General features: G+C 48.5%; 1 pseudogene; it reads right to left on the reverse strand.

Annotated features, from left to right (window-relative positions):
* Positions 1 to 13,972: 13,972 nt before the first annotated feature.
* LOC112484462 lies at positions 13,973 to 14,091 on the reverse strand (annotated as a pseudogene).
* Between the last annotated feature and the right edge of the window lie 404 nt (positions 14,092 to 14,495).

Genomic DNA, 14,495 nt, shown 5'->3' on the forward strand with positions numbered 1-14,495 from the left:
TCAGCCCTTAACAATGGGCTGCGGGGACTATGACCAGCAAACTCATGGGTGAGAGCGTGGGTGTGTGTAGAAGGCTTTTGGACCATCTTGAAGACCCTTCCTTCATTGTAGATCCTGGAACTTTTGCCTATGGATCTCTGGACTCCCTGGTGCCATCATTCTGGCACGTGACCTTCTTGGGATCTGTAGGGTTGAGCCTTAGACCCTGTACATCTCTGTTTCTTCCCTAGGTGCAAGGTCACCCCCTTAAGGACCATGTCGTCTCTTCCTGATCATAGACGTGGCTCCCACTCTGTAAGGGCCAGTTACCCTGTAGGCATTCTGTAAAGATTGGCTTTCCCATGGTGGCACCCCTGTGCCCAGAGATGGTGTTTAATAGTATTTGTCAACTGTATCTGTTGGCTTCCCCAGTACCCTGGGCCTCCACAGGCAAAGGCTGAAGAGTACTAGCTCCATGGAAGTCAAGCTGGCTGGAGTTGGCCTGGGCCTCTGGGCTCCTTGCACTGCACTGCACTGTGGCACTGATAGGCTCTACTCCCAGAAGTGTCTCTGGGGATTCAGAGATATCTAGCTCTGTCCTGAGAAGTCAGATACAGTAGGAGGGGATGTGCCCAAAAGAATCAGGAGCAGTAGTGCATGATTAAGCAGCCTGAGGGCAAATCCACCTGTACTAATGCCTGAGAGTGTCCCTGAGCACAGAGATGCATACAAGATTTCCTCACCAACCAGAGTCTGACTCCCAGAGTCCCCATATCCACTTCTTGCTGCTTCAGGATGGTGAATTTGGGGTGGGAAGATACCATCACTTCCTTCATCATCATTCTGACAGCCCCTGACATGAATAAGTGTGCAAGGATATGTATGCGAATACATTCTTGTGTGTGAGAGGCCTGGAGTGGGGGCAGCAGGGTGGGAGAGCATGAGTGTCCAAGTGCATTAGGAGGGCAAGAGAAGGGCCAGGTTTGAGCAAACAAGGGCGCATAGCCTCCAGAGATGGCTCAGGCTCAGGGTTTGCCCTTGAGGCACCCTTGCTTCAAGCCACCCCAGTGGAAGTCATGCCAGCATTTTTCCATGTAAGATCAAGGCCTGGGTAGCTGAGAGGAAGAGGGAAGGGAGACAGAGGGGAGAAAAACAGAACAGAGAGCCCACTGTGGGTCTCCTGGGTCCTCCTGCCAGCTTCGCACTCCAGTTCCACACTGTGTCCTAGAGGCTCTGGAGTGCTCCCAATCAGATTTCCTGGCTGCCCAGGCTCCCCAGAGGAGCCTCTACCCCCACAGCCTGGCAGAGGTGGGTCCCTGGAGACCATGGGATCCTGAATCCTTGGACCCTGTACTCTGAGGTCAACCTCCTGGGCAGGTCCTCCTTCCCAAAGAAAGCATCCTTCATCTATGTTTGGCAGCAGTCAGCCCATGTGGGGCTGCCCAAGGGCACTGTCTAGGTATCAAAATAAAACGTGACAATTGCTGCCTCCTCCCAGTGCTGCAGAGCTCTGCTGGAAGGTAATTATAGGTGGCCTGGGATGGCCAGTTCTGCACACAGCCCAGAGCTTGGCAGGCCCAGGGTCCACAGGGCTGCAGAAAGCCTCTGCCTTCTCCATCTTGTTCTGCCCCAAGCCTTTAGGTTCAGAGCATCTCAGGTTCCCAGCTCCAGGGCCCTCCACCAGCCTACATGCCTACCAGTCTTGGAAGGGGTCCCTTGGGAGTCTGGGTGAAACCTGGATTCTGTAGAGAATGTAGAGAGAGCATGAACTTGGTCTCAGACTGGAATCATAATAAGGACAGTAATTCCAGCCCCCATATATCAAACACTCACTACCTAGCAGGCCCTGAACTAACACTTGGTGTTCATTAACTCACAAGTTTCCTACAAAGCCCTTACAATGTGGGTACCATTATTACCTCTATTTTACAGGAGGAGAAACTGAGCCCAGGGGAACTAAATTATGTGCCCATTGTCACATGGCTGGGAAGTGGCCAAACTGAGCCTCACATCTCAGACTGCTATGAATTCCAGGTCAGTGTTCACAGCCACTAGGCCAGGCTTTCCCTAAAGCTACAAGAGCAAGGGTGGGACAGTTGGTAACTGGCCTGGGTAGAGTTAGGCAAGTGATGGGTGTGAAATATTGGCAACTGGCAGGGGAAGGACAGAGCTCGCTTTCTGGAGGCTTGTTCCCAGTTGTGAAAGTTCTCGCAGACTCTGCCTGTGTGGCCTCCCTGGGTGGGTGTCCAAGGGGCAGTGAGAGACTGGGGAGAGATACAAAGTCTGACTGCCTCACAGTTGGCATTCTCAGCCCTGACCCCTCCTCTAAGGGCTGCCTAGATTTTCTCAGCCCAGCAGGAACATCCTGCCTGTCCCTGCCTGCTCTGGCCCCCATAAGATTCTCCTCCTACAGAAACTGTGTGAGGGCAGGAGGTCATGCAGGAGCTCCACCCAGGACTCTTCTGTGCCCCTCACACTGACCTGGGCCCAGTGAGGATATCTGAGTCTGCTGGGCATAGAAGGTTTGGCCCCAGCCTCCTGACGCACAAGGAACTCTGCCTGGGCTTTTGCCAAGGTTTATCTGTGGAATTTGCCTTTGGAAAACTCCTGGTTCATGCTGACTGGTGAGGGCAGAGCTATGGCTGCCCTTGTTCCCGGGCTCTCAGGATCTTAGTCCACACTACCAGTAGGTTATTATGGGCATCCCACTTATAACTTGCTGCCTGTCATTCTCTCCCATTCTCTTCTACCTATTCCCTTTCTGGCTCTTGCAGATACCATAGTAAAGAGGCCACGTGTTCATATTTCTCATCTTCACAAATGACAACTCCAAATGACTTGTGCACTGACCTCATTAGTAATCAACAAAGAATCCACAAACCTTTATTTAGTCTCTACTCTGTATTGAGAGCTGAGAAGAGGTAAAAGGAGAGGGTGGCAAATTTGGAGGTGAGCTACTATGCCCACCTCTCTGCTTGTGGCAGATGTTGCTAAGTAATCACAATACTTTCTGCTGATCCTGGAGGGATACAGCTCAGAATCCTTCTCAACACAGCTCCAGGGGAGCCACTGGCAACCAGCTGGAATTGACACATCAGTCCAAACTTATTTAACTTCCCTTCTATAGCCCACCTCCTGCAGAGGATTGAGGCCATGGTCAGGCCAGAGCTTCTTGCATAAAACTGTCCTTGTCCTATCTCACCTCGCACTGCCTGTGCCCTGATTTCTTTGTCCTTCTTCTCAGTGCCTGACACAGGATGGGGAGAAGGCAGACAGGATCATCTGTCTTTGTGTCTCAGGTTCCTGTGAGGCCTCGGTGGCCTGGTTAGGGACTTGGCCCCAAAGTGACACAGTGCCTTTGGATAGAAGGCATCTGAGCTGCTGCATTCGAGTACCTTCCACAGCTGTCTCCATCTGGGACCTGGGGCATTCCCAAGATGCATGTCTTCTCAGAGCTGCTCTAGGGCCTGAGAATCACAGGTTCCCTTGCTCGGCCTCTTGCTCCCAAGGTGCTCACTATGCATACCTTCCCAGGTCAAGATCCTGACTGCTGCCTTGCCTTTTGCAGCCATTCGAACACATGAATTAGCACCCACTTGTACTAGAACCTCTGAGGGGTCGAGGGCCTCCCTGAGCAGAAACAGAGGATCCCTGACTCAAGGAGCTTGAGCAGGGGAAAGAGGAATGTCCTCAGATGGGTTATTGAGAAAGTATTAGACTCAGGATCAGATAGGCAAGAGGTCAATCCCAACACTGTCACTGGGCCTCAGTTTTCTTATCTATAAAATAAGAGTGATAGAAATAACACAAGAACACGTGCCTCATAGACTTATTTGAGCATTAAACAAGATAATTTACTTGTTGAGTGCCTACTGTATGCTAAGCTCCACACTCGGCTCCAGGGATATTTTTGCTCTCTAGGCGCTGACAGTCGGAAGGAGAGCAGATAAGTCACCAGGAAATGGTCAGAGTGTGAGCAGAGCCCAGATGGGGAAAGCCTAGGCACTGGGCAAGCCAGAAGAACTCCTCGTCCCAACCAGGAAATCAAAGGCTTCTTGGAGGAGGTGTCCTATAAAGGAAGAGAACAAATTAGCCAGGCTTAGGGAAAAAGATGTTCCAGACAGAGGAAGCAGCCTGAACAAAGTTTAGGCAGTGAAGATGGTACATATGAAATTGCCCAGCACTAGGCCTCAGCTTTGTTTAAAAATTACAAGGAAGGAAGAGGGGTCTAGACAGACTGGCCTAGGTACTGGATGTGGGACAGATGAACTGGGTCGGGTCTGTCCAGGGAGCTGCATTATTTACTGTCTCAGCTATAAAATATTTACGCAGGCTTCCTGATGATTTATGGTGTTTGCTTTCCTACCTCTGAGCTCCTGGCAGGTAAACCATGTGCCCTGCAGCTCACCCTTGGGAGGAGTCCTAGAACGCTGGCGCCAAGCACCTAATTGGGCCAGGAGGCAGGCTCTGGTCCAGCCCCTCCAGGCTTTTTGGCAGCTCTGAGCTCTTCTAATGAGGCATGAGCCCCTTGGCCTGAAGGCCCCGCCCCAGCGTCCCCAGGGCAGAGCCAGGAATCCAGGCTGACAGAGGTCCTGGCTGCAGTGAGAGGCAGACTAGGACAGTAGAAGCCCAGTGCGCACCGGCTCTGCGGTCTTCGATAAGGTGTTGAACATCTCTCCTCCTGTTCTCTCCCCTGTAAAATGGGATTAACGGAAGTACAATTTTTTTTTTGTTTTTTGTCTTGCTTTGTTTTTGTTTGTTTTTGTTTTTGTAGTTCCGGTGTTTTGAGTAGATCAAGATGACAGAGAGCAAGGTGCGAACTCAGCGACAGGGAGTTTGAAATTCCTACATGTTTCGTTAAATGTCTGCAAAGTGTTATATTAGGACCACCTGTCAACTCTAGCATACCTCAACTCTTATACGGTGATTCAAAAGTGTTTTATGTGGGAAGTGGGTGCATTTTAACCTGCTTGAGTTGAGAGCCAAGAGCCTGAAGAAACGTTAGAAGGGCCCGACCTCAGCCTCCATGGGAGGGAAACCAGTCAGCCCCTCTGCTCGGCACCTCTTGGAGTCTTTCTAGAAATCTTTCTTGTAATCCTTCCAGACACCAGCCCAGTTTCATGTTTGTTCCTGGAAAGGAATAAAGAACAGCCCCGGACAAAGGGAGGGAGGTGGAGTGAGGGGCTCAAGTAATACCTGACCAGACCAGGTGGTGCCTCCTATTCTTCTGAGTAGGAGCGACCCTTAGCCAGGCAGAAGGTGGAGCCTCCAAAAGCTAGAATCACTCTTGGCCCAGGGAGTGGGAAGTCTGTACCTGTGACTGATGGGCTCTCAGTTTCATGAAGATTAGGCTACAGGGAAAAGTGGAAACAGGTCTGGGTCCCTCCAGCCTTGGACAGCAGGGTGGACAGGACATCTGCTAGGCAAGGAGGGCGAAGAGCAGATTCCTGAGAGGAGCTTCTAGAGAATTATGGCTTGAATGTGGATGATAAATCAGCCCATACACCCAGGGTCTTCTTCTAGAACCCTCCTAGACCAGCCTGACCAACCTTTCCATTGAGTAGAAGGGCACACAAAGCCAGAGAGAAGAGAGATCGGAAGGCCACATAAGATCAGAATTGGGACCAGAATCCAAAGAAATTCCTACCCTTGCTCTGAGAGTCACAGACCTGTGGACTTTCAGAGAGCATGGGTCCTCAGGGACCATCTGGTCTGACCACCTGTCGATTACACAGAAGGGTACCCATCCTGGGCTTGTTAGCCTTAAATCATTCTTCACTTTTCCCCTGTTCTGATCCTTGTTTATGGAAGAGGGGCCAACCTTTTTAGGCTGCATTCCCCACACTTCTGTGTGACTTGTCTTATCCTATGGAGAGCTCTGGGGAGAAGGTGGAGGGAGAAAAAAAACACCCTGGGCAAGGTTTCCAACTGTAGCTATACCTCCTCTATGGCCTCAGATCCCCTTGAACAGGCCCAATGAGGTTCCAGCTTCTTCTGGATGACTCAAGTATCAGTCAGTAATATTTTAGTGAAAATCAAGTGATGAGGTTCCTAAAGTACTGTATTCCCAGACAGCACTCCACAAAAGCATAGGGAAGCTGGCACAGAGCTAGGGTTAGGAAGGCGGATATCCAAAGGGAAAGGAGGCTGAGGGAGCAGAGGATGATAATCCTTTTGATCCTGGACAAGTGGCCTCACCTCTCTAGACTTCAGAGTGCAACAGGAAAAGAGAAGTATTTCAAATAGAGGGAAAAAGAAGGTATTTTAAAAAAGAAAGCATTTCAAATAGGGGGAATTGAATCTAGAGAATCCATTACACAGGTGATGAAAAAGTGGAGAAGCTATACATGGAATGGAAAGGCAGCCCAGAGTGTAGCACTGGCAGGAAGCCGCCTTTCCCCTCAGGCTAAAGGAACAAAGGAAGAGAGAGTGGTGTACATGTGCTACCCCTGGAGATCCCCTTCCCCAGAGCCCAGCAGTCTGGTGGATTTTCCCCACCATGTTTCTCAACCGGGTGTTTGTGGCAGCAACTTCCCCATTGATCGTACACTTCCCTCCCTGGGCGGCAGCTCTGGGGTGCTCAGTAGTCTAGAAAACCTATTGCTTCCTGTGCTTGTTTATGAACTGGAAAGGCTGGGGCCTACGCATTGTCCCTACAGTGCCCCGAAAAAAAGCTAGGGGACTTCTGGGCCCAAACAACGGATACCTGGAAAGAGAGCTGAGGACCGAGGCCTTCTGAGTAAGTCCCCAGGAAGTTGAAATCTCCACCCCACCATCTAGATTCCAAATAGCACCAGGCCAACTCTCAACCAACCAATGGACCCACAAGTCTTTACTAAGGTACCATTATGTCACCTTGGTTTTACCTGACTCCAAATCTGTGAGGTGGGTGCTATTATATAACCCCATTTTACAGATGGGGAAATCGAAACTCTGAAGGGTTAAATTACTTGCCCAGGGTCCCTACATTAAGATTTGGATGTATCGTTTTACATTATGCCCTCACAGCTCTGAGATATAGACGTGGAGAACCCTTGGCATTCACCATTTCAACATTAGGTGTTTCAAATGTTTGAGAGTGACCACAAAGGTCAAGGATTTTCTGTCACTTGCAGCATTGCTGAGGCATGAAATTGAACCCTGCATAGGTCAAGGCTGGTAGTGGAAAAGTCACTGATCTTGAGGCTTAAATGAAGTGAAGCAGGCTGAGCTCTTCTCCAGCACCCTGTGGGAAGGCATGGTGGCCATCAGGCTTAGAGTCAGGTTCCCCACACTCCTCCTGCAGTTGCCTGACCTTGAGCCAGTCCCTGTATCTCCTCGGCTGTAAGATGAGATATATAATCCTGACCTTGAAGGGTTCTTATGAAGACTGCGATCACGCATGTAAAGGTCCCAATGCTCCTGGCACATAGTAGGGGCTGTTAGGACAATGATGTTGATCGGGGCCTTGCATATGATGGCATAATTCAGGGCTACATAGCAGGTCACGAGGCCTGAGTCGGCAGGAGCTCCAAGGGCAGGCAGGATGACCAGGGAAGCTAGGAGGATCTATACCAATGAGATGTGAAGGTTAGTCAGGCAGAGGGCTGGGGTGTGTGCTCAGGGGTGGTGGCCTTTGCAGTCACAAAGACCTGGGTGTAAATGGCAGCTCTGTCTTTTTCTGGTGATATGACCTTGTGCAAGTTACTTCAACAGGGCCTCTCTCTCCTAACCTGTAAAATAAGAGTGACATCGATGCTCACTTCCAAAGGTATGTTGATAAGGTTAAATGTAATCATGCACCTGTATGTGCCTGGCACTTGCTAAGTGCTTAACATCAGGAGTTGCTGTTATATAACACCAATTGTTACTGTATTTTAGTGAGGATTGGACCAGAGCTTCAGGGCATGAGTGGAGGGTGAGGGTTTCCCAGGCCCCAGCAGCCTTGGGCCCACCTGCTTCCCAGTTTGGCCTTCCTTGAGGGAAGTTTCCTCTAGTCTCCATGGAGAGGAGGATTTTCTCCATCACTTCCTGTCAGACTGGATTAGGGAAGTGGCTGAAGCTTCCTGACCTGTGACACTTCTGGCAGTTGCACCTGCCCCTACAAGGTGGTTTAGGAAATGGGTCTGGATACCCAGCCGTGAGGAACTGGCTCTCTTACCCTGGCCTCAGCTCCAGTGTCACTCCGCAGAGGCCCTCCCTGACCACCCTTTTGAAGTAGGCCTCAGGATCATGTTTCCCTGCCGTCCTGACTTCAAGGCACTTATCAGGATCTAGAATCATCTTAGCAACTTGGTTATTGGTTTACAGGCTGCCTCTCTTCACTGGGAAGAAAGCTCCTTGAAGCAGTCCTTGTCTGTGACCTAGTGCCCAGCACTTAATAGGTACTCTAAACAAGTGCCTGGGAGGCAGAAGGTATATCTTGGTGGAAGGTACAAGAACACTGGACAGAGACTCAAAAGGCTTGAGTTCCAAGCCCTGCTCTGCCTCACATTCTGCCCCCAACAGCTGTGTGATCCTGGCCCTGAGTCTTCCCATATTTACCATAAAATCTCTAGGCAGAGGAACTCCAAGACTCTTTTAGGGTCCAACATTCTATGCCTTTGAGAGGTCTCTGCCAAACTGCAACTCTAGGAAGCCTCCTTAGCCACTACGCAGCAAGAAGTTGTCATGATAAATGCAACCAGGTCTATTTTGAAATTTGTTCTCTGATTGGCTGTGTCTGAGCTATGAATGACTAAGCCCAGATAATTCTCCCTTCCCTTGGGGCTGCCTCCCATAGCACATGACTTAGGGCACCCTTAACACAGGAGCACATGCACACACACATTCACACACCGAAGCTCACACTTACTCACATGTGCACTCACACAAGCAATCTACACACACACTATTATACCTTTATGTACATACTCGTTTACACTTGCTCACACACATATACCACACAACATAAATGAACACTCACACACACAGATGCTTACTCACACATTCACACATTTTCTCTCAAATGAACAGTCACACATATTTGCACTCATACATACTTATACACTCATTTTCCACACTGCCATATATATACTCACTCGCTCCACTCATGCTCACACATGGACTCATACAATGCTTACATACTCACACACTCATGGTAGCACATGCTCATGTAATTTCACCTTATATAAAGCACTGCACAGACTCTAAAAGAAATGCTCACACACTCAACCTGCATACACACACTCATGGAAGCACACACACATTCACACATACGTACACACACTCACATCTAACACTCATACACACACTCACATTTACTGCTACACATGTTCATTCATGCATAAATTCATTCAGTCACACACATCTGCACACACACTCATATACACATCACACACCCTTTTGTTGCACAAGCCCAACCCCTGCCTATCCACAGCCTGTCCCATCTGATGACTGTTCCTTGCTCTCTTTTCCCTCTTAGTTCTATTTATTTTTCTTAGCCACATTGAGCATATTTGGAGAAAGATCTATTTTCACCCTATCTGGAAACATATTTCCCCTCAGCCATGAGCTTGGCAGATCAGTGAGAAGGCTCCTGGCAACCATGGCATGGGCCGGGAGGGCTGAGGCAAAGCCAGGATAGAAATGGGAGAGCCACAGAGCCCAGAGGGCTTCCTGGGGCTGCTGTCTCTGAAATCCTTTTTGGGAAACCTTGAACTCAGAGTGGCTGCCCCTCACAAGGATAGCCGTAGCTAAGGGATTCTGGCACCCTGCTTTCCTCCTTCTATCTGACCCAAGGGTGACACTGGCTCTTATCACCTCTCTTTTCTATAAAAGAGTTGGGCCTTTATAGATCATTTTGTCCCTCTCAGTTTTCAAATGACAAAAAAAAAAATAACGAGTTATATTTAGTGAACTGCCCCAACCTGTGTAAAGCCCTCTGCATGCATCATTCCATTCAGCTTCATAACCACCTCAAGAGATTGTGCTGTTATTCTTCCATTTCACAGATAAGAGAACTGAGATTCAGAGAGATCAAGGGACACGTGTAAGATGCACAGCAGTTGGGGTAGAGCAGGGTCCTTCTGTCTCCCTATTGCTCAGGCCCCAGTAGCCTCACTCTCTCTAGCACTCACACTACAGTGCTGCCTGGAGATGATCAGGGACTGTGTGGCAGGCCCTGGCTGGGTAGTGATGGGTTTAAACTGAGACTCTCTGAGGGGGCTTACCCAGGGAATGCCTGTTTGGTTGGTGGCCTAGGTGGCTGCCATAGCCAGTCAGCTTCTGACTGCCAGGTATTGATCACACTGGTATCAGGTGTGGCATGGCAGCCAATGGGCAGGGCAGGCCCCTGAGAGAATGCATGGTACAGAGTCTCTGAAACTTGAGGCCCTTTTCCATTCTGTGCCTCCTCCCCTTTTGGAACACTGTCTCTTCCCTTGCACACACGCTCCAGTGTGACAGGCCTGGGAGGCAGAGCAAGGCAAGTCTTCATGCCTCAAGCAGAGTCCCTGGCTCTGTGTGCCCCTTCCCATCTCTCATTGCGTCAGCACACAGTAAGTGCTCAGTAAATGTTGGCTAAAATAAAAAGAATTTTTAAATGGGCAAAGGACTTGAAATAATATGTCTACAAAAAAGATATACAAATGGCCAATAGCATATGAAAAGGTGCCCAGCATCATTAGTCATTAAGGAAATGTAAATTAAGATGCTATCTCACCGCAGTGAGACATCATTTCATATGCACTAGGATGACTAAGCTCAAAAACGTGGACAATAGTAAGTACTGGCAAGGATGTGGAGAAATTGGAACTCTCATACCCTACTGGTGGGAACGAAAAATGGCACAGCCACTGTGAAACATTCTGGGAATTCTTCCTCAAATGGTTTAGCATGGAGTTACTATAAGACTCAGCAATCCCACATACCCCAAGAGAGTTGAAAGATATGTTCACACAAAAACCTGTATAGAAATGCTCATAGCAGCATTATTCATGATAATAAAGAGTGGAAACAACCCAAATGTCCATCAGCTGCTGAACAAAATGTGGTATACTCATACAATGGAACATTATTCAAGCATAAAACGAATACATGATACATGCTACTACATGGATGACTCTCAAAAACGTTATGCTAAGTGGAAGAGTCCGGATGCAAAAGATCTCATTCTGTGTGATTCATTTATATAAAATGTTCAGAATAGACAAATCCAAAAAGACACAAAGTAGATTAGCGGTTGCCAGAGCTGAGGAGAAGGGAGAAAGGGGAATGCCTGCTAATGAGCATGGGGTTTCTTTTGGAGGTTATGAAAATGCTCTGGAATTAGATAGTGGTGATGGTTGTATAACTCTGCAAATATACTAACACCCACTAAGTTGTACACTTTAAAAGGAGTGAATTTTATGGTACTGAATTATGAAAATAAGTTATATTTTAAAATATATAAATGGGTCTGACAAAAAATGTCAAAAGAATCTCTGTAGGGAATGGAGGCCAGAAATAGTAAACACTCTTCAAAGGTCACAGGGAGATTTTGTCAGTTCTGTCATTGACAATGATACCAATAGCTCCTATTTATTAAGCATACTCATTCTATATACCTGGCAGTGTGGAAACCTCTATGTGCATAATTTCATTTAAATCTCACCATAACCCTTGAGGCAGGTGTTATTATTTTATCCCCCATTTTACAGATGAAGAAATGGAGGCTCAGAGAAATGAAATGACTTGACCAAAAGGAGTTTGAACTTAGATCAGTCCATCTCCAATGTGGGGATGTGACCTTTTTTATGTTCATTTGTTTTTTTGTTTTGTTTGTTTGTTTGTTTTAATTCTTAACATGGCACTTGGGCCCTCAATGCAAGAAGAAAGACAGGAATGCAAGTTGGTGGTGCTGCAGCAGCTAAAGGGCTGTCAGGGCCAAGGGAGGACCTGCCCTGTTCCTGGCTCTAGTCTGGTCCCCAGCCTGGGATCTTGGCCTTCTTCAAGGGCAGGTGCTCCTGAGTAGCCTTTGAGAAACTGGCCTAGGAGAGTCTGAGGCAACTCTCCACATAGGGCTGCTGTTCCAAAGGGCAGGAAGCATCACATGTGCTCAGACTAGGGGCCTCTGCTGCTCTGGCCCAAATTCTTTGGAGTTTTGGATTAATAAGGGCTGCTCCATTTCACCCACCTCTGTGTGACCTTTCTACATATATAGGCCTGGGTCCTGATAGCCAGACCCTAGGGACAGTCCCTTCCTCCCTAGCATGATCCAGGCCAGCCGTGAGTGTGCCAGTGACATTTCCCCACCAGGCGCTTTTTGAATCACTGAGAAACAGCTTGTAGGAAATAATAAAGGAGGGGCCTCAGAGGTCTGACAACCTAGGCTCAATCCCAGCTCTGCTACTTACTGGCGGAGTAACTCTGAGTAAGTCACTTTACTTTTTGAGCCTCAGTTTCTTCACCTGTAAAATGAGGATAATAACTCATAAGATTATTATATAACTATTATAAGTCCACCTCATAAGATTGATGAGGGAATTAATTGAGGTGATGCATGGAAAGTGGCGGCCTGACACTACAATATTAACTATTATTACACTTATCGGAGCATGGACTCAGAATCAGAAAGCCTGAACGCTGACCCTTAGAGCAGCACACATATCTGTATGTTTGCATGCATGCACACCTTCATACCCCCTACACATCCACATGTTGCATGCACTGCATGTGATGAGACGCTCATGTTTTCACAACCATACAAATAAACTCACAAGCATGTATCTATTCACATGCACCCACACACAGACTTTATGTATCTGAAGGCAGATCCTGGCAAGTTGGCCTGCACAAATATACACTCACTTTTTCCCTTACATGTGAACACATGTTCCTGAATTTGTATCCACTCACACATGCATGTTCACATCTGTGAATTTGCTGTTGTTTTCAGGGCCACCAGCCTGACATTGGCCACGGATCACTGTGGAAGAATTTCTGCACTCCAGGGCAGTCAAAGCTAATTCCTGGGCCCTCTGTGTTCCCTCTGCCCGGCATGTCCCTCCGTTTGACCAAGTCTCTGCCCTTCACGGTGAGGCTCAAAAGCAGTCCATGCAGAAAAGCTCTCTTAATGACCCAGCCAGAAAGATCTGTCTCCCACCCCTGAATTCCCCTGGACCATTTTTTCCCACCTCAGCCTGCCTGGTATCATACTCATGTTCTCTCTGAAGGGAACTTGAGCTCTGAGCGGGCAGTGATTGTGGCTCATTCACTCTCATGCCCCTTCCCTACGCCCAGCACAGGGTGGTGGCTCTGGAATAGAGGCTGCAATGAAATGAACCAGGCTGATAGCAGGCATCGCAGATTACTCTCTTGTATCTTCACAAATCAACACCCAGAGGAGCCAGCAAAGCCAGGACAGACCCTGGGATCCAGGGGCTGCACTGTATACCTTTCCTGGCACAGAATTTCCCCAAGGCTCTAACACAGGTACTACCTCCAGCCCCTGCTGCCCTGACCACTGACCCATGGCCCAGTCAGACCCCTTGTGGGCTGAACAAGCCTAGGGGCAGGTCTCAGGACTTGCTTTGCCTACTTTAAGTAGACAGAATCTTCTAGTCCACAGAAAGAGGCAGATTTTCCAAGGTGCTTCTCACAGCCTGGTCCACTGTATTAGAATCACCTAGGGTGTGGGTTAATGCAGATTCCTAGGCCTGGCTCAGCCTTTCTGAATCAGAGCCACTGAAGTAGAGCCATGGAATCAATATTACCAATAAATACTCTGGTTCAGTCCTGGTTAAAGGTCTGAGAGCCACATTGCCCAGTGAAAATTCTGGCACCACCATTTACTAGCCCTTAGGCAAGTCCTTTAACCTTGCTATCTTGGTCTCTGTGTCTGTAAAATGGAGATAATAACGGTGCCTGCCTTGCAGGCCAACTCTTGGAATAAAATTATTACTGTTATTATTATTTTAGGCGAAGCAATTCTTGGTTAACCTCACAGATTGCAAGGACCTTGTCAGCTTACGATCCCTTATTTTTTTATTTTTTACGCCTACAGCACCTGGTCTTCCTAGGTGGTCTCCCATCCAAGTACTAACCAGGCCCGATCCTGCTTAGCTTCTGAGATCAAACGGGATCGGGCTCGTTCAGGGTGGCATGACCATAGACTTGGAATAAAATTAGATCATGAAACTGAAGTGCCCAGCACAGTGCCTATGCAAGCTCAACAAATGTGGACACAGCCATATTCTCATACCCAAGGACTAATGAGTGAGGGGTAGATCCTTGATGCTCTTTTGCAGGGAAGGACCTTGGTGGGGGTCCTCTACGATGTAGGCAGCAGGAAGACTTGGAAGGGCAGGACCCTGGCCCAAGATGTCCTACCACCTAGTGGCTGGCGTAAGGGACTACACCCAGCTTTCCCACCTCTACCTAGCTGAGGTCCAAGGCTCTGCTTGCCATAGCTTCCACCCTGCCTCCCAGCCTGCTGGCAGCCTCCTTCCCTGCCCCGCTACCCTGGGAGTCTGACTGGCCCGGTGTCAGCCCTGGCACTCACTCCAGCTTTGTAATAA

Source organism: Pteropus alecto, unplaced genomic scaffold (genome assembly GCF_000325575.1).
Source record: "Pteropus alecto unplaced genomic scaffold, ASM32557v1 scaffold75, whole genome shotgun sequence".
Lineage (NCBI taxonomy): Eukaryota > Metazoa > Chordata > Mammalia > Chiroptera > Pteropodidae > Pteropus > Pteropus alecto.